The sequence below is a fragment of the Pan paniscus genome, chromosome 2, assembly GCF_029289425.2.
Source record: "Pan paniscus chromosome 2, NHGRI_mPanPan1-v2.0_pri, whole genome shotgun sequence".
In the NCBI taxonomy this organism is placed as follows: Eukaryota; Metazoa; Chordata; class Mammalia; order Primates; family Hominidae; genus Pan; species Pan paniscus.
In genome coordinates, this window is record NC_085926.1 from 76,567,640 (window position 1) to 76,586,393 (window position 18,754).

At 37.0% G+C, this 18,754-nt stretch overlaps 1 protein-coding gene and 1 pseudogene across 24 annotated transcripts in view; both read left to right on the top strand.

The window, feature by feature from the left end:
• The window catches only part of ROBO2 (roundabout guidance receptor 2), a 1,748,609-nt gene that overhangs the window by 526,037 nt on the left and 1,203,818 nt on the right, over positions 1-18,754 (top strand). The gene's annotated exons all lie outside the window — the stretch shown is intronic.
• On the top strand, positions 9,407-12,095 carry LOC100982946 (adenylyl cyclase-associated protein 1-like; annotated as a pseudogene).

Here is an 18,754-nt window from a genome sequence, read left to right on the forward strand (position 1 = left end):
GATACTTTATAGGGCCTATTAGCAACACTGTTATATAGTTAAAAATTTGCTAAGAGGTTAGATCGTATATTAAGTGCTTTTACCAGAAAAGTTAAAAAAGTAGGAGAGTAATGGGAGGACATCTTTGGAGTTGATGGATACAGTTATGCGTCGAAAGTGATGATACTATGATAGTTTCATGATGTATATTTATCTCCAAACACATCAAGTTGTATCATTAAATATCCACAGCTTTTTTATTGCCAATCATGCTACAATAAAGTGATCAACATATTTACTAACCATTCTGTGAAGTGGTCCAAAGGCGTGCATAGCACAAACAGCTCCACTGGAGCATGCTGAACTCAACATTCCCACCCCATAACCCTTTTTGGAAATCTCATCTTCCACCACACCCAGGCATGTCTCTAGTGTTTTTGTAGGTCTAAATCAATAATAACACAGCCTAGATCCTGCATAATCTGGCCTCCTCTACCCTTATAAATTCACTCTCATCCTTCTGATACTCCATAACCCAGCCACATGGAACTCCTTTTTAGTACTTGCATGAGCCATGCTTTTCTAATCCCGGGCCTTTCCACCTGCCATTCAATTTGCCTAAAATAGGATTCTGCCTTTTTTTTTTTCTTGATCACCACCCGTTTACATAGTTAATGTGTATTTTGCCTTCTGACTTTCCCAAATTAGATGTTCTACTGAAAATATAGGAGTGTATAGGACCTGGATATACTAAAGTTATTCATCGTGTATCTGAAATTGAAATTTAACTGGGCACCTTTGTATTTTTATTTGCTAAATCTAGCAACTCTACCCATGGACCTGTACTTTCCTCTCATAACATTTTAACACCTGTAATTACTTCTGCAATCTCTGTCCTTTCTGGAACTTTGAAGATCCATGATGCAGCAAGTGTGTGTGTGTGTGTGTGTGTGTGTGTGTCTGTGTGTTTGTGTGTCTGTGTGTTCTTCATCATGGTATACCCAATGCCTAGGATAAAACTGCTAAGCATGTAGTAGTCACTCAAAAATTTAACATGACCAAATTAGTGAACTCTATTCTATGCTTAAAGTATCTGTTTATGTTTCTGACTTTCCTAATAGACTATGAGTTCCTCAAGAACAAAGATACCTTTTGTACCCAAAGCCAAAGCTCAGTGCCTATAACCCCCAAGAAATGAGTTGATCAGAACAAAGCTTCCCCCAAGTGTTCTTTGAACGCTGCTAGAAGAGGACCCAGTGTGTTTACATCATGTTTGTGAGGTGTTCAACTTACCTCATTTGAGAATAAAAGAGCTGTACTAAGGACAAAGAGGTTAGGCATGTATGAGTTTTTAGTCACAGTTTCCCAGTTAGCATCAATTATTTGGGAAAAATTAAAACACTTATTGGTTTATTAATACCTCTGTTTCCTTTAATTCTTTTATATAAGAAAGGATGAAGGTGAAAGGCATGAAGATTGTCAAGTGTTTGTGTTTATGTGCACAAATGAGTGTTGAGACCGTTATAACACAGGCAGAAAGTTTCAATGTGGATGAAGAGAGGAGAGGAGAAATCCGGTTTTTGAAAAAGTTTGGAAAACTCTGTGTTAAATGAAAGAGGTTAGGGATTTGTAGCTCTGGCAAATGTTATTTGAGTATTTGACTAGTACCACTTTGACAGCATGTATCCTGGAGCACATCACCTCTAAATTACCCTCTAGCTTTAAAATTCAATGTGCCTCAGATATAAAGTATATTCACAATTAAGGAATCACAAGAGTAGCAAGCAAAGGAAATAGCCAGGGAATATTGAGGAGCCTGGGAAGGTTAGAGATTGGAACTCTGTGGAAATATGGAAGGAATACAAAAATGATCAACAGACATCTGCGTCCTACAGAGTTCATAGATGGTAAGGAAGGCATGACCACTGGGTCTAAAAAAAATAAAATGATCCTTTTTCTTATAGAGAATTTCATTCAAGTGCTTGGTCACAAAATCAGACCGTAAGGGAAAGATACATGCAATTCAAAGAATTTTGAAATTTAAAAGGAAACAAACATGAGAGAGTGGGAAGTGGGCTTAGATGACAGGGGTGATTTTTATTGATTTTTTGTGCTTTTCTTTCTTTTACAATACATAATTAAATGTGCTTGTAGGTAGAAGGATAGATTAGTAGATTTCAAAGAAAGGGAAACTGAAGATTTTAGGAACCTAAGGTTTACAGAATCTCTGAAGGAAATGTGAGAGTGATGAATTGCAGAATACTGATTTTATACAGGTAGAGAGAAATATATTTGAGATATCACTGAATGATTAAAGGGTCCATACCCAGTTATATATGAATGAAGTTACTCACCGTGATGGTGAGAGCATCACAGAAGAGGAATTAGACTCCATAAAGAAGACATAGTGTACCTAATTGCTTATTTAGCAACACATGATGCACGTGAATATGTTGTGCCGTGCTAACATATATTTTCCTATGACCTAACTATTAGTCTATACTCTCAGCCTGATTGTGCTAGTCGAAATTGATCAGTAAGCATTAGCATTCTATAATACAAATGCCCTTCACAACGCAGGATTTACATGATTCTCTTATTAGGTGTGTTTTGCATCGGGGCTATTTCCACTACTGTGTTCCGGCTTTCTGACATTTATCATGCATTCTGGTGAACAGTTTTGACCTTTAATGCCTAAAAAAAAAAACCACTCGCTTGCAACTGATAGTTCTGGAGACCATAGGAAGTGGGGGAAGGGGGAAAATATCATGTTGGATGTAAAATGATAGATATGATCTGGAGAGCTATCAATGAATGGTGAAAATATGATAATGTTGAGCGGACAATGGAGGGTTCCTGGGTGCACTTTAAAATTTTGAAGACTACTACAAATGTAAGGACAGCAAAGGGGGTTGTCAGAAGCAGACCTGTGGCTGCAAAAAAATGTAACTTAATTCATGAATTATTTCATGGGGGTTTGAAGAAAATGGAAGAACAATTCCCAGTTGTGATGTCAAAAGAGCAATTCTATACATTACCAACTCACTAAAAGAAGAAAGTGTTTTATCAAATACCATCCACACAACTGATAGTTATTATTAAATAATACATTTTGTTGCTCACTATGAATTAGGATAAATGCTTATTGTAATTGTATTCTTGTTGTTTAATGATTACGGTTATATTTTTTGGCAAAGTAATCTGATTTTATAGCTATCTCTTTAAATGAGAAGGCTTCCTTTTCAGATTTCTTCCAAGAATCTGTTTTTTTCAGTGAGTATCTTAGCACAAACATCTTAATCAGTCACATTGATTAGTATGTGCCTCTCTTCTCCAGTTTTAGACACTGCAAACCCACCCTTGAATGTAAATATGTTACTTGTGTTTTTAGAATTTACAGGTTTAAAAAATATAGATACTATCAGGGGAATGCGTGAGCAATATATATATTAAATTTCAAATATATAACTAGTTTTAATGCTGTGAAATGGATGACTTTTTTTTCTCAGTTTATGTTTATGGTGTAAAATAAAGAACCAGGTGGTATTTCTGCTTCAGTAGTCTGTCTGTTCTGCAGGAAATATTAAAATATAGAAGACCTCATAAGTTCCATCTGCCCACATACCTGATTTCAAGTCTTCCAATAGGTTCCAGACATTCACACTGAACATCTTTGTAATGAATCCATCACCTAAGAACAACCCTTAAGGAGCGTAATTGTTTAACCCTGTGGATACCTCAAAAAGAAAAAGCACAGAAATGGATCATTATATTGTATATTTTTTATATTGTGGACAAATATTTAGGAAAAGATGATTTTAAGGGACATTTTTAAGAATTCTATATGAAAGATTTGAAATCATCTTTGAGAATTTTTAAAGATCATCAGCACTATATGTCTATTTCGAATGTTAAAGATTGTGTAGATTTTCACTGATAAAAGGAGAGAAAAAATGCTTTTTAGAGTCATGATACTATGAAAATACTTCACTACTTAAGGAGTTGGTTTTTGCTTTTCTAGCACATTCTAACACTATAGTCTAACAGAAACAAAAAAAAGTGAGTTTTTTTTCTGTAAAACAAATACATTTCATAAAACTTCAGATAAACTAAAAGTTTATATATTAGATTTGGTTTTACATTTGACTACTATTATTAGTGGACATAAAATACTTGGATAGAACTTTGAGATTAATATTCTTTTGAGTTGAGCCACGCGAAAGTGATAACACGAGAAGCATCACCTACTGAAGCTGGTTCCTCGACCTTACTTACCCCTTCTGAGCTGCCGACGGTCATCTTCACGGTCGTGGGACTGACCATCTGGCACCAGCTGCTTTAGCACTTCAGCCCCAGCTGCCCTACAGTAGCGTCTCTAGGCCATAAATTTCTTCTCTAACTTCTCACCTGGAGTGATAAGACTGGAGGATTCAATTCCAAATTCCAACACTTCATAGGAGGAAAATAATAAATTAAGTCTCTCCTTAGGAAAACATTTGTTGACTTCCTAATATATACCTATCATGTATTAATTAGTTCTTCTGGATCCAAACATTAATAAGATAACAAGCATTTCCCTCACAGAGCTCACAGACCAGTGGGCACACACACACACACACACACACATACACACCCACTCACTCACACTCAGGGTCTAGGAACAATACAATGTATTGTATATGCTATGTCCAAGGTCTAGACCTCATGCTTATAGGGGTAGAAAGAAGGGAGTACTTATTCTTATGTGGGGAAAAAGCGACAAAAGGAATAGCTGTGTTCTAACATTTGTGGAAAACCCATTGTTAGGGTTGTTATGTGGTTGGAGACAGTATTTTAAAGCACTTAGAACAATTCCTAGTGCTATATAATTATTGGTTCAATAGATAAAGCTTTTATGGCTTTGTGAATACGTTCTAAATTTTACTTCTTGATTTTCTGGTTTGGTATGACAGCATAATATGGAACAGTTTGGCATACATCAGAAAAATGTATGTTATTCTTCCAGAGGAGAATTTGGGTCTTCCATAAAAGCAGTAAATATTAAAAGCAAACTAAGTAGAACATTTCATAGCTTCTCTTGGTCCAATTTAAATTTAATGAGCTCTTAGTAGAACTGAGTGTATCATCCTCATAAACTTAGAGGCACAAGGTTTACAGAAACTGCAACTTCAACATTCTTCAACAGTAAATATGACTATAAAGCAGGGGGCACATTTATTTTCTTCCAGGGCTCTGGTCTTTTGCCATCTGCTAACATGGCATCTTGCCCATTTGGAACACTGTCAGGTTATGTAGGATAGAGGTGTTGCCTTCCTAATCTGCTCCTGACTCAGGACTGACCCAATTGCTTTGGGAGATGGTGAGGGCGAGAACAGCAATCAAAGGAACAAACAGCATAGACAGTTTGGACTCCTGGACAACCTGCCCAGGACACGGGGACACTGGGAACTAAGTGAGCCTTTGTTCACTGCACCAATAGCACCTGATTAGGGACAGAGGTGAGGCAAAGGGGATATGTCTCTTCCTAGTTAATTACAGAAGACATTAGGGTCTCTAGTTTTTCCAGAGTTGCCAGGTAGGCTTGGAGATAAACAGTTATTCAAAACCCCAAATACCTTCTATGTTTCTTTTGTAGAATCTATCAAGGTTTCCACCCACTACCTTGGACAGGGTAGATCTTATAATGCCGCTTCCCTGAAACTATAATAGTCTCTTAACTTTGCCCTTACTTTACAATATCAATATGAAATAAAAAATAATTTGGTCCTTTCAGTCACAGTTAGTATGAAAACACATAGTCATTTAGTGATCACAACTACGTAAAAACTGAGTATTCCTTTTTCAAAGTATCTCACAAATGCCAGCTGTTTTACACTGACTTATCCCTTTTCCACAATCCTTGTGTTTTTTTTAATCAGAAGCCTATTTTTATTTTCTTCTATTTTTTTAAAGCACTGTTAGATAATATTGTATTCTGTTCCATATCAATAGGTGCTAAATCACTAGAATTATTAAGGACATTGGGGAATGTCCTTATTCTGATATTAAAATAATAAAGCAACTTTTAAATGGCACATTTTTCCCTGGATGGAGCCTGTGTTCTGTTTTGATAATTTATATCAGTTTATTTATGAAAATCTCTGTAAAAACAGTAATCATAATTATTTTTCTTTTCAACCCCAGCGTTTAACTCAGTACTTAAAGTATAGATACTGCATGCTTAGTAGTTGTTCAGCCAATAAATAAATTACAGCAGCTGGAACATTTTGCATATATGTTATTTGAAAAATAATGCTTAAAAAGTCTTAAAGGCTTATACATATTTAAAATATTTCAATTATTTATTTTATAGAATTTTAACTTTTAATTAGTGAAATTATGAAACTCTCTTACTGTTTTTGAATTAAGTTTTCTCAAACTAATAAAATAATAGTCATTTATAGATATTTCATGAAGTCAACTGTACAACTATGTTATAAGGGGGTTTTGTTCATTAAATAACTCAGCAGTAGAAGAAACAGTTTACCATATTTCTGAGAAACTGAAAATGTCAGAATCCTTTAAACAGCATAAAAGTTCATAAAAAGATAAACCATTGCTTCAAGAAGTATACTGTGTAAATATAACCGCATCTTTGGTTTTATGAAAGCATAACACAATGGCCTTTTATTTGTCAGCAAAAAAAATCAAAGTTAATTTAAAAATATATCCAACCCTTAGTAATTAGATATTTTTGCAATCTTTTTTAAAATTCACATATATACTAGTTTCTAAGAATTCTATAGTGCCTAAAAAGTAGTCTTATAATATTAAGAAAATACATTTATGTGTTTAAAATCAGATGAATCACAAATGTGGCAATGCTTTAAATTTATAAGAAAGACACTATAACATGTAGTATGGTTGAATAAAACATGAATGATATAGTAAATCTGAGGCCTTCATATTTATGACTATACTTTGTAAGCATTAATGCCAGTGGATTAAGCTTAGTAGGGCAAAATAATGTGGTTAAGTGTTCCCAAGATAATCTTTCGTATAAACAAGCAGAAACATTAATCTGAGAAAATGATCCTTTGCATGAGAAAATATCACTAAATGGAAAGAAATGCTATTGATGCCAAATGAGTATTTTGTGACACCAAAATGACAAATAAAAAAATAAAGAAGGAGGGTGTTATGTTATGCTAATCTGGTACCAAATAAAAGAAGTTTTATTTGTTTTCTGCTTTTGTCTTAAATATCAAGACCATGTAAATGTGTTCATAAATTTATTGCTATCTTAATGCTGGGGGGATTTAAATGTATTTCATTATATATGAACTACATTAGTTTTTGACATTTTAGGACACTGAAAGGTCAAAAATTAGATACATTGATCTGTATAAGAAATAAGAGAATGACTCCTAGGCACAGGTGTTAGAGGCTGTTGCTTAGAAGCATTAGAATCCCACCTGTAGGAAAAGGGAATGAGTTGTGTGGCAAAATGGTAATCATCAAAGTTGAGTGTGTCATTTGTGCCATATGGCATTTGGTCTCCTACAAAGTTGTATGTTTACAACTTTATAACACAATTAATAAAAAGTCCAAAGTTGGACTTTTGCTTAGATAAGACTACAGAAGAGGTCTAGATTTTGTATAGACAGTATATATTCTGCTCTAGTGTTTTATGGTCTCAAAAGTATTTAGAGAAAATGAAGACATTAGCATAGAATATTTTATTATTTTCTCCCCAAAGTCTATTTTTACAGCATATTTTAAGTATATTAGTTATATTTTGCCACATAGAAAATTACTGCAGAACTCAGTGACTTAAAACAGCAAATATTTATCTCACACAATTTGTGAGAGTTGGCCACCTCAGATTGCCTTAGGTGGGTGACTCTGGCTCAAGGTCTTTGATGAGGTTGTGGTCAAGATGTCAGACAGGACTGCAGTTATCTCTAGACTTCACTGTTTCGACGATAGCTTATTCATATGGCTATGAGTAGAAGACTTCAGTTTCTCACTGGCTAATGGGAGGAGACCTCAGTTACCAACTATGTGAACCTCTTCACGACATAGCAGCTGGATTCCCTCAGAACTAGTGATCAAAGAGAATGAGGCAGAGGCCACAATGCCTTTAAAGACCTTGCCTTGGAAGTAATGTACCCTTACTATTGCTGTATTCTACTGGTCAAATCAAACAATCCTAATACAATTTGAGAGAAACCTATACAAACACGCATAACCGAAAAAACAGGGCATTGGGGGCTATCTTTGAGGCTATTACAGTGAGAGAAAAAAGAGGAAGGAAGGAAGGAAAGAAAGGAGGAGAGAGGGAGGAATGAAGGAAAAAAAGGGAGGGAGAAAAAGATGGGAGGAGGGAGGGAGGGAAGGAGGGAGGAGACTCACTCACTCCAGAATCTTAGCGATCATTTGTTCACACTGGACAAACTAGCATTTAGAAACTGTGACCACCATCTCAAAATGCAACTTTATTATTTAAGGTTTGCCAAAGTGCCAATCTTTTTTCCATAATTAGTAAAATAGCTGCAATCTGCTAGTTTTCTCATATATCTGCAGTTAATTTGTCAGAACATTTTCTTATTAGTGGGACTACATTAAAAATCCTATACTTTGTAGGATAAGATTTTCTTTCAAAAGGGAATGTAAAGTTGTATGGTACTTACACGCTATTTATAAGTTTAAAATGTTATCGCTAAATAAAACCTTAGAATAGCCAGGTAGAGCAAATAAAAATGCAGTATGTCCAGTTGAATATGAATTTCAGATCAACCATAAATAATATTTAGTATAAATAAACTAAACAATTGCAATAAACATGTAATAAACTTTTATTTATCTTAAATTTACATTTAACTGAGTGTCCAGTATTTTATCTGGCAACCTTACCTTAAATAGCTGTCAATCTACATTTTGGTCAAACATAATAAAATTTTAAATAGTATACATTCTTTCTATGTGTTATTTTTTCTGCATAAACCTATACTTAAAACAATAAGTGCGTCAAGTAAAGTAGGTCACATTTATAGTTATTACTCATTAAATTGTATTTGTACGTGGATGTGTGTATTCTAAAACTTGAGTAAGAAGATGACAGAACAATTGAACAAAGATGTATATGTTGCTGTGTTGACTTGTGAGACTGTTGATGTCCATGTCCGAGAACACGCATAATAGCCAAGCTTCCATTTCTAGAATAGTTCCAATTCTAAAGTCAGTTCCATCGATTGAGTTGAACCATTTTAAGGTTTTAGAAATCCTTAAACCTTAAAGACATAATTGCTACTTTAGAATTCACATCTCTATCTATTTTCTTTGAAGTTTGCAAGCTGTTTTTCTCATGACTATTTGTGATTTGAATTTATTTATCCATCTTGGGATTCTACTCCAATACAATCTAGAAGAAAATTAAGGGCAGTCCAGAGGTGAGTCAGAACTCTGAGGTGGTTCATTATGGCTGACATGCAAAATCTGGTAGAAAGACTGGAGAGGGCAGTGGGCCTCCTGGAGGCAGTATCCCATACCTCTGACATGCACCGTGGGTACGGAGACAGCTCCATATGTGCAAGCATTTGACTCACTGCTTGCTGGTCCTGTGGCAGAGTATTTGAAGATCAGTAAAGAGACTGGGGGAGATGTGCAGAAATATGCGGAGATGGTCCACACAGGTTTGACGTTGGAGCGAGCGCTGTTGGTTACAGCTTCTCAGTGTCAACAGCCAGCAGATAATAAGCTTTCCAATTTGTTGGCACCCATCTCAGAGCAGATCAAAGAAGTGATAACCTTTCGGGAGAAGAACCGAGGCAGCAAGTTGTTTAATCACCTGTCAGCTGTCAGCGAAAGTATCCAGGCCCTGGGCTGGGTGGCTATGGCCCCCAAGCCTGGCCCTTATGTGAAAGAAATGAATGATGCTGCCATGTTTTATACAAACCGAGTCCTCAAAGAGTACAAAGATGTGGATAAGAAGCATGTAGACTGGGTCAAAGCTTATTTAAGTATATGGACAGAGCTGCAGGCTTACATTAAGGAGTTCCATACCACTGGACTGCCTGGAGCAAAACGGGACTGTGGCAAAAGAACTGAGTGGACTCTGCCATCTGGACCCTCTGCTGGATCAGGTCCTCCTCCCCGTTCACCAGGCAGGCCCCCCTCCTCCCCCAGTCTCTACCAGTTGAGGCTCAGATGAGTCCGCTTCCCGCTCAGCCCTGTTTGCGCAGATTAATCAGGGGGAGAGCATCACACATGCCCTGAATCATGTATCTGATAACATGAAGACTCACAAGAACCCTGCCCTGAAGGCTCAGAGTGGTCCAGTACGCAGTGGCCCCAAGCCATTCTCTGCACCTAAACCCCAAACCAGCCCATCCCCCAAACCAGCCACAAAGAAGGAGCCAGCTGTACTTGAACTGGAGGGTAAGAAGTGGAGAGTGGAAAATCAGGAAAATGTTTCCAACCTGGTGATTGAGGACGCAGAGCTGAAACAAATGGCTTACATATACAAGTGTGTCAACATGACATTGCAAATCAAGGGCAAAATGAACTCCATTACAGTAGATAACTGTAAGAAGCTTGGTCTGGTATTTGATGACATGGTGGGCATTGTGGAGATAATCAACAGTAGGGATGTCAAAGTTCAGGTAATGGGTAAAGTGCCAACCATATCCATCAACAAAACAGATGGCTGCCATGCTTACCTGAGCAAGAATTCCCTGGATTGTGAGATAGTCAGTGCCAAATCTTCCTAGATGAACGCCCTCATTCCTACAGAAGGCGGTGACTTTAATGAATTCCCAGTTCTTGAGCAGTTCAAGACCCTACAGCATGGGCAGAAGTTGGTCACCACAGTGACAGAAATTACTGGATAGGCGAAGTGTCTCTGGGTTCTTTGCCCTCCCTTCACACCGTGGGATAAATCTGTATCAAGATGGTTCTTTTCGCGATTTCCTCTACCTTTCTGCTCTTAAAACTGCTTCTCTGCTCTGAGAAGCACAGCTACCTGCCTTCAGTGAAATATACCTCAGGCTGAAATTTGGGGTGGGATAGCAGGTCAGTTGATCTTCTGCAGGAAGGTGCAGCTTTTCCATATCAGCTCAACCACGCCGCCAGTCCACTCTTACGGAACTGCCAACTAGGACTATGATGCATTTTAGCTTTGCGCTTTTGGGGGTTATTCTACCAACAAACAAACAGTCCATTGGAAAGAAAACAGTCCCAGGAATTAACAGATCAGAATGTTCACACTGGTTAATCTTTTTTTAACAATGAGCATCAAGGTAGCAGAAACTGGTGTGTTTCCAGATGGTTCTGCTATAACCAAACTCATTTTTCACTGTTGACAAGCGAGGCAGGGGTTGCACTGGACCAAAGGCTGAGGCTTGGCCATCTAGCATTCCATGCAAAATTGTGTCCTATAAGCATTCCTTTTATTCTCTATTCTATCCTGGTTCTGCCTCAACCATGAGATAGGAGAGTCTCTGGTGCTAGCTGCTGTAGCAGTGTCCTTCATCCAGGGAAGTTAATGGAGTCTTGGACCCTTTCTTTCTTTCTCTGGGATCCCTGCCCAGCACCTTCCTACAGAGATGACTTTAAAAGGAAAACACACACACACACACACCCCATTTCTTTTTCTTTTTTTTTTATTTTTTTTATTATTATACTTTAAGTTTTAGGGTACATGTGCACATTGTGCAGGTTAGTTACATATGTATACATGTGCCATGCTGGTGCGCTGCACCATACACACACCATTTCAAGGAGTCTGGCATTCCTGAATCCTCCTTCCCTGCCAGGCGCCTGTCACCTGTCTTCACTGCCTCCTTTTCCCTGTCATGCTCATCAGCTTATGGCTTCTGTCCAAGCACCTGAACAGAGGACTAAAATCTCCACTGCAGGCTGGTTTTAGGTCTTGACTTATGTAACAATCTTGCACAGTGCTGCTAATGTAAATTTCAGTTTTTCGCCTCTAGGACAAACACTTACCAAAATAGGCAACTTTTTTTTTGGTGGGAAGAGAGATTGTCCTGTGATTTCTACCCATTTCCTGAGACCTGTGGAAATAAACCTTGATGTACTTAAAGTTATACAGAAAATAGAATAAAGTTAATACCAAACTTGAAAAGAAAAAAGAAAAAAAGAAAATTAAGAGAAATCCCAGGAAGTTGAGCTCAAGAAAATAATAATACAATATAGCTTATCAGTCATGAAAGTGTCCCATACATTGCTTTTTATATAGTGTTCATTTAACCAATCTGGAAGGTAACTTTAGCTTGACCTTACTTTCCTGTTAAGGTTGTAAGTGGGGTGCTCTGGCTCAGACAAGCAATATGCAGAATCACTGATTTTAAACTGCAAGGCCAATTTGTTAGCTATGCTCATCGACCTAGCAATATATCCTCAAGCTGCAAATAAATATGTGAAATGCTATCACAGTAACATTTAAATATTTAACAGCTGTTCTACTTAATTCTAGCTCAAAACTGAATTTGTGTAACAGAACGATTCAATCTTTGCCCAAGACTATATGAGTCATTGTGATTTGAAGTTTGGATTCCAAAATCTTTATGTAAGAGACAGTAGTATACTGAAGCTTTTGAAACTTTAATTAACACCAAAATTTTCAAATATACATAATTCGGTATAGAATGGAGCTAGAATTAGGTATTTTAAGGAAAAACATTTTATATAAAGGAATTACATATGAATAATGACAAGGGCGATAAATGAAAAGATATTAGGCAGTATACTGCTCTCTAGTTAGAGTTGGTCACCTCCAGCTGGGTTTCCTATACTTGAAAAAACCAATACTACTTTTCAAGTAGTACTAAGCAGAGAAATGGATATTTGAAGGAAAGAAAATCAACAGATGGCCTGGAAGAAAATGTTTTAAATAATTTTAAACACTGTCCCCAATCCTGCCAATGGTTTGGGAAGTATTTTTGGTTCCTTCAATTGAAATGTCACACGTGAATTTTAAACCGTATTGAAAAATATTAGTGTTCTTCTGAATTCTGAAGAGACAGATGGTTTAATAAAACAAAAAAGGGATGTTTGAAAATTATTATACATACTTGTTATCTTAAAAATTCAGAAATTCCCCTTTGTAAACAAAGAGGAAGACTGTACAATGTTTTTCACTTTTGTTTATGCTGTGAGTCTTGTGCTGTACTCAAGTGAATAATGAAAAAAGAAGACAAAGAAAAAAGGTGATATTGCTTCTAAAATATTGCCTGCTACTGCTGGGTGTCTACCCTTTTTCCATGTCATTAGCAGTTGTTTAATTATGCTAACAACATATCTGCCTCTTGGATAGATAATTATGCCAGTTAACTTCTTCTAAGCCTTCAGACATGCAATTCATTGCGACAACATGGGAAGGGCACTGCTGCCCTCTAAAATGTAAGCGTGCTCTTGAGTGAGCTGACTTCTCTCAACGATGTAAGACCCATTGCAAAAGGTTAAGCATATACAGTTCCAGGATTGGAATGACAAATTTTATGTCTCCTAAGAACTATAACTTTGTTGGATTTGCAAGATTTTGTGCAAGCCACAGCATTTATAAGACAGGCAATATTCATTCTTGAGAAAAAATTTATATTCTCTGGCAAGTACTGAGCAGAGATTTGTTGGGGGAGCCTATCAATTGAAAGTTGTGTAAATATTGGCCACGTATATTTTATCTAAAATATGCCATCCTCAATTGGTATTTTTGCAATAAAGTGCTAGAAGGCACTTTAATTTGTGCTGTATTTAGAAAATTTTATGTGGAATTGTATGTATGATACATATCAATTTATATGTAACCTAACTTGGGGCCACTTTGACTTTTTAATTTTTAATGTAATCAGTTCACACACACACACACACACACACAATTCACATATATGATGGTAGCACGTATTTTACATAAAGTAATCCTATAAAAAATATACTGATATCTTTCACTGCTCTACCTAATATTGTAAAGCCATAGACTGAGCAAGGTAAACAAATCAAAATATGATTATTGGCGAAGAACAACTCAGGAGTAAAAATTAGTTTGAAAGATTAAATTCCAGACTGTGTCACAGGCTAATTTATACAAGTATAAGTGTAATTATACTTGTAATTACATTTTCAAGTATGTATTCTATAGGAATAATTGGATGTAAATTTATTAATTTTCATGGTTAATGCAGAAACATCTTGAGTCATTTCTATTGTAATTTTTAGTTATCAACTATGATTTATTTAAATATATACATTCAATGAATAAAGAAAATTTAGAATCTAACTAAAACATACGAGATTTTGAGATAAGTGGCGTTAAGCCCTGAATTCAAGGCATAAAATTCACAAGAGAAAAGGAAACAAAGGGACTCTCAGAGAGGCTTTGAAAGTTGTGGTTTGAGAACAACAGGATTTGGGTTTTTTTTACACTTCCTGGCTATTTAGTTGTGATTGTGTGTTGCTGCATAGACAATGGAGAAAGGATAACTTTTTAAATGTGTTTTTCTAGAGAATAACCACAAAGAAATAGAACAAGTAACTAGTGGGAACCACCATTACTGTTTATTTCACTTACCCACTTACTCCTCTAGTAAATATGTATTCAATGCCAACTGCATGACAAGTACTATGCGAGGGTCTAGGCAATTGTGAATCAAAAGAAACAAAGGTCACTACTGTCATGGAGTTTAGAACTAGTGGGAAAACAGAAACAAATGTAAAATGGGATTCTGCTGAAGGTTACAAAGAAGAGGTACGAAGAGCTGAATCAGGAAGATCAGAGAAGGTGCCCTTAAGAAATTTAGGAGTTTAGAACTAGTGGGAAAACAGAAACAAATGTAAAATGGGATTCTGCTGAAGGTTACAAAAAAGAAGCATGAAGAGCTGAATTGGGAAGATCAGAGAAGGTGCTCCTAAAGAAATTGACACTGATATGGACTATGAGAAGTAGAAGATGACGATGATCCAAAAAGCTAAATGATCTCCAGGCAGAGAAGCATGTTCAAAGGTGTTCTTGCTATAGGGATTATGCCAAGCAAAAACAAAATAAAACAAAACAACTGCATTGCTTGTACTCAATGAGGGCAAGTGCCTAGTATGATGCAGATGTGAGATATTCTACAATTTCTTGTAAAGAAATTGAAGAAAGAACTAGAAAAATGTAGTTAATTATCTTAGGTCTATTTTTAATATCTGCCTGTCAATGCATGATGAAAGAGTGAGTTAAATCATTTGCTAAGTATTAGAATTTCCTCCTACCCTCTTTCTTTTGCTGTTGACTTGAGGGGACGTATTCTTCACACTCCCACGATGGGTAGTTCATCACATTGGTAGCCCCAGAGAATCTTGCCTTCCGGTATCCATGCCCTTGTATCATCCTCTCTCCTTAAGCCTGAGCAGGTTCTATGGATTGTTTTAACTAACAGAATGTGGTAGCAGTGACACTCTTCCAGTTCCAGTCCTTCTCCTTAAGAAGAAGTGGGAGCTTCTACATTTGCATTCTGGGGAACTCTGAACTACCATGGATGAATCCTGTCTCTCCTGCTAGAGAGACTACCTGAAAATGGAGAGGATGTGAAATGATGTGGGGGGAAAGCGAGAAATTCCACTAAATAGCAAGACCTGAGGTCCAGATGTACAACCCCAATCAAGTCCCAAGCAAGAATTTTAGTAAAAGTACTTTTTTTATTTTATTATTATTATTATTTTTATTATTATACTTTAAGTTTTAGGATACATGTGCACAACGTGCAGGTTTGTTACATATGTATACATGTGCCATGTTGGTGTGCTGCACCCATTAACTCGTCATTTACATTAGGTATATCTCCTAATGCTATCCCTCCCCTCTCCCCCAACCCCACAACAGACCCCGGTGTGTGATGTTCCCCTCCCTGTAAAAGTACTTTACTTGAAAGGGGAGTCTAGGAAGCATGGTAAATAGAGAAGTAGAAAAGGAATAGAGAAGTAGAAAAAGGAAGGGAAGAAATCTGTAAAGGGTGCTTTACTGAACAGATTTAATTGAAGGCAAGTAAAATACAATTCCTCTCATAAGTCAGGGGAACAGTGTAAAACAATACCTCACTGTTACCCCTTCCAAGAGCAGAAATGTGTTCTGTATCCACCACATCGTCACACATCATTGGTGAAGGGCTGCTCCCGGAATCACTAACCCTCTGACACTTTCTGCTTGCCCTAACAAGGGCCAAGTGTGCCTCCATACCAGAACTACATGAGCAGGCAGTCACAGGTATTTAAGGAAAACAGTCTTTCAAGGATTAGTAGGTGAGTGCTGACTAAATATTACAGAGTGCTGAGCAGGCTGCCTCCACTGTAAAACACAAACTTCATGTGGCATGTGGCATGTGGCAATGTTTCTTTGGCCTATTATCCCATCTCTAGCCTAACTCCCAGCACATACAGCTGAAAATATGCTGAAAATATGAATATTAACATTTAAATTTGACTTTTGTTTAAAGGGTATGTGTTATATTCAATGGGCTTGATAAATATTAGATACTAGACCTCATTGGGATAAAATTCAAAATGTTGATTCTATTCCAAAAAAAAAAGTCAACCAAGATCCCCTTGTCCTGCCAGAACTACAAATTATGTGCTCATTTTCATAAAGCTGGTGCTTGGCTGTTTTATATAATATTAAGACACGATTTTAATTACTTGGATAGAGAAAAGTTATCGAAGAGTTTCTAAGAAGCCTAGAATGTCTGTGGTACTATTCTTCCTTTGCCAACATTCTGGTAAACCTATGAATAATATATGTCAGTACTTGAACTACTTGAAATGGAAATGGCAGAAATTTAAGACAAACATTTCCTGGTCTTTAATTCAAAGCTTGTATAAAGAAACTGTTGGTCGAAAGAGTATCAGATATTTGTAAGAAGGGAAAAGCCCCTCATTCTTGAAAAGTTGTGTATTCAAAACCAGAGGGAAGAACCGTAGTTTTCAGGAGAAGAAGCAGATTGACAACCCATGAGTTAAACACCTGCAGAATGAGGCTTAGTTCAGTACAGAGCTATTAAGTTCCTTTGTTGTTACATTCAGTGTGTCCGTGTTCATTCCATCAGCAGTCGAATAAAAACTGTGTGAGTGTGTATCCTCCCAGAAGAGAGCAAGGGAGTCCATTTGTATTGGGAGACAACTCTCCCCTTACCTCTTTTAGCTAGATGAAGAAATGCAAATTAAATGTCAAGCCAATTTTCATGTTAATAATAAGAGGAATAACTTGAAACTTCTTGCTCTAGGCTGAATTGTCTAATATCCAGTCGCAGCTGCTAGGCTGGCTTTGTCCCACCAACTTAACTTTCACTCCTTAGCAGAAAACTTTAATTGTATTGGTATCTGGCTTTAATTTAGTAAATGTGCTACATTTAAGGGGACAGAGGAAACAAGAAAGAAGAGAGAGAGAGAAAGAATCTGAGATCAGGACATAGGGCAGATGGCAGTTGCCTTGGTGGTGTCCACCCCTTGCTTGCCTTTGAGGAGAAATACAGTGAATAAAATGGTCAAAGACCATTTTCTCACAGGGCAGAAGAAAAACGAGTAAGGGCTCTGGATAATCCACAAACTGAGGAATTGAGCTAATGCTAGTACTTTCATGAGGCATAGAGAATACCTCAGAACTCAATTCATTTCTTATTGCTAAGTGTTATATTTTTAAGATTGATAGGACAAAAAAACCCGAGGATATATTGTGTTCATCTGTGTCAAAAACTGCCCCAGCAACTTATCCCTCCATATCCTAATTTAATCAGGATGCTCTCAAGGGTGTGTCCGGTAAATCTCTCCAGAGACTTCTTCAGACATTTCTAGTTTTTTTTGTTTCTCAAGCGGAAAGAGAGCAGAGCATAAAACTACCGTGCGTTATTCTTTTCTGTTATTTTGATGGAGATGGCTCTTTACTGGTGGCTCAGGGCAGTCCCTTTCCCAGAGCAAATGCTATAGAAGTACAAGCAGCTGATGTTACAGTGGTTCCCCTTTATTCACGGTTTCACTTTCTGGTGTTTCAGTTACGTGAAGTCTACTACTGTCAGAAAATATTCAGCAGAAAATTTCAGAAATAAACAATTCCTCGGTTTCAAATTGCATGCTTTTCTGAGTAGCATGATGAGATCTCTCATCTTCCCACTCCATTCTGCCTGGTTAGTGAATCACCCCTTTGTCCAGTATAGCCACACTGTATGTACTACCCACTCATTCTTTTTACCAGAGTGACTATTGCAGAATCTCAGTGTTTGCGTTCAAGTAACCCTTTTTTAATTAATAATACTTTACTAATAACAACTGAATCATTAGTTATTGTTACTCTCTACTATGCCTAATTTATAAATTCAGCTTTTTCATAGGTAAATGTGTTAGTCTGTTTGTGTTGCTATAAAAGATTAATCGAAGCTGGGTAATTTATAAAGAAAAAAGTTTTATTTGGTTCACAGTTTTGCAGGCTTTACAAGAAGCATGGCACCAACATCTACTTCTGGTGAGGGCCTCAGGAAGCTTCCACTCATGATGGAAGGAGAAGGGGAGCAAGCATCACATGGCGAGAGAGGAAGGAAGAAGGGGTGGGGGAGGTGCCAGGATCTTTTTAACATTCAGTTCTCACAGGAACTAATCAAGCAAGAACTCACTCATTACCTGCAAGACAGCAACAAGCCATTCATGACAGAGCCACCCCCATGACCCAAATACCTCCCATCAGGCCCCACCTCCAACATTGGAGATCACATTTCAACATGAAATTTGGAGGGGGCGAAAATCCAAAATGTATCAG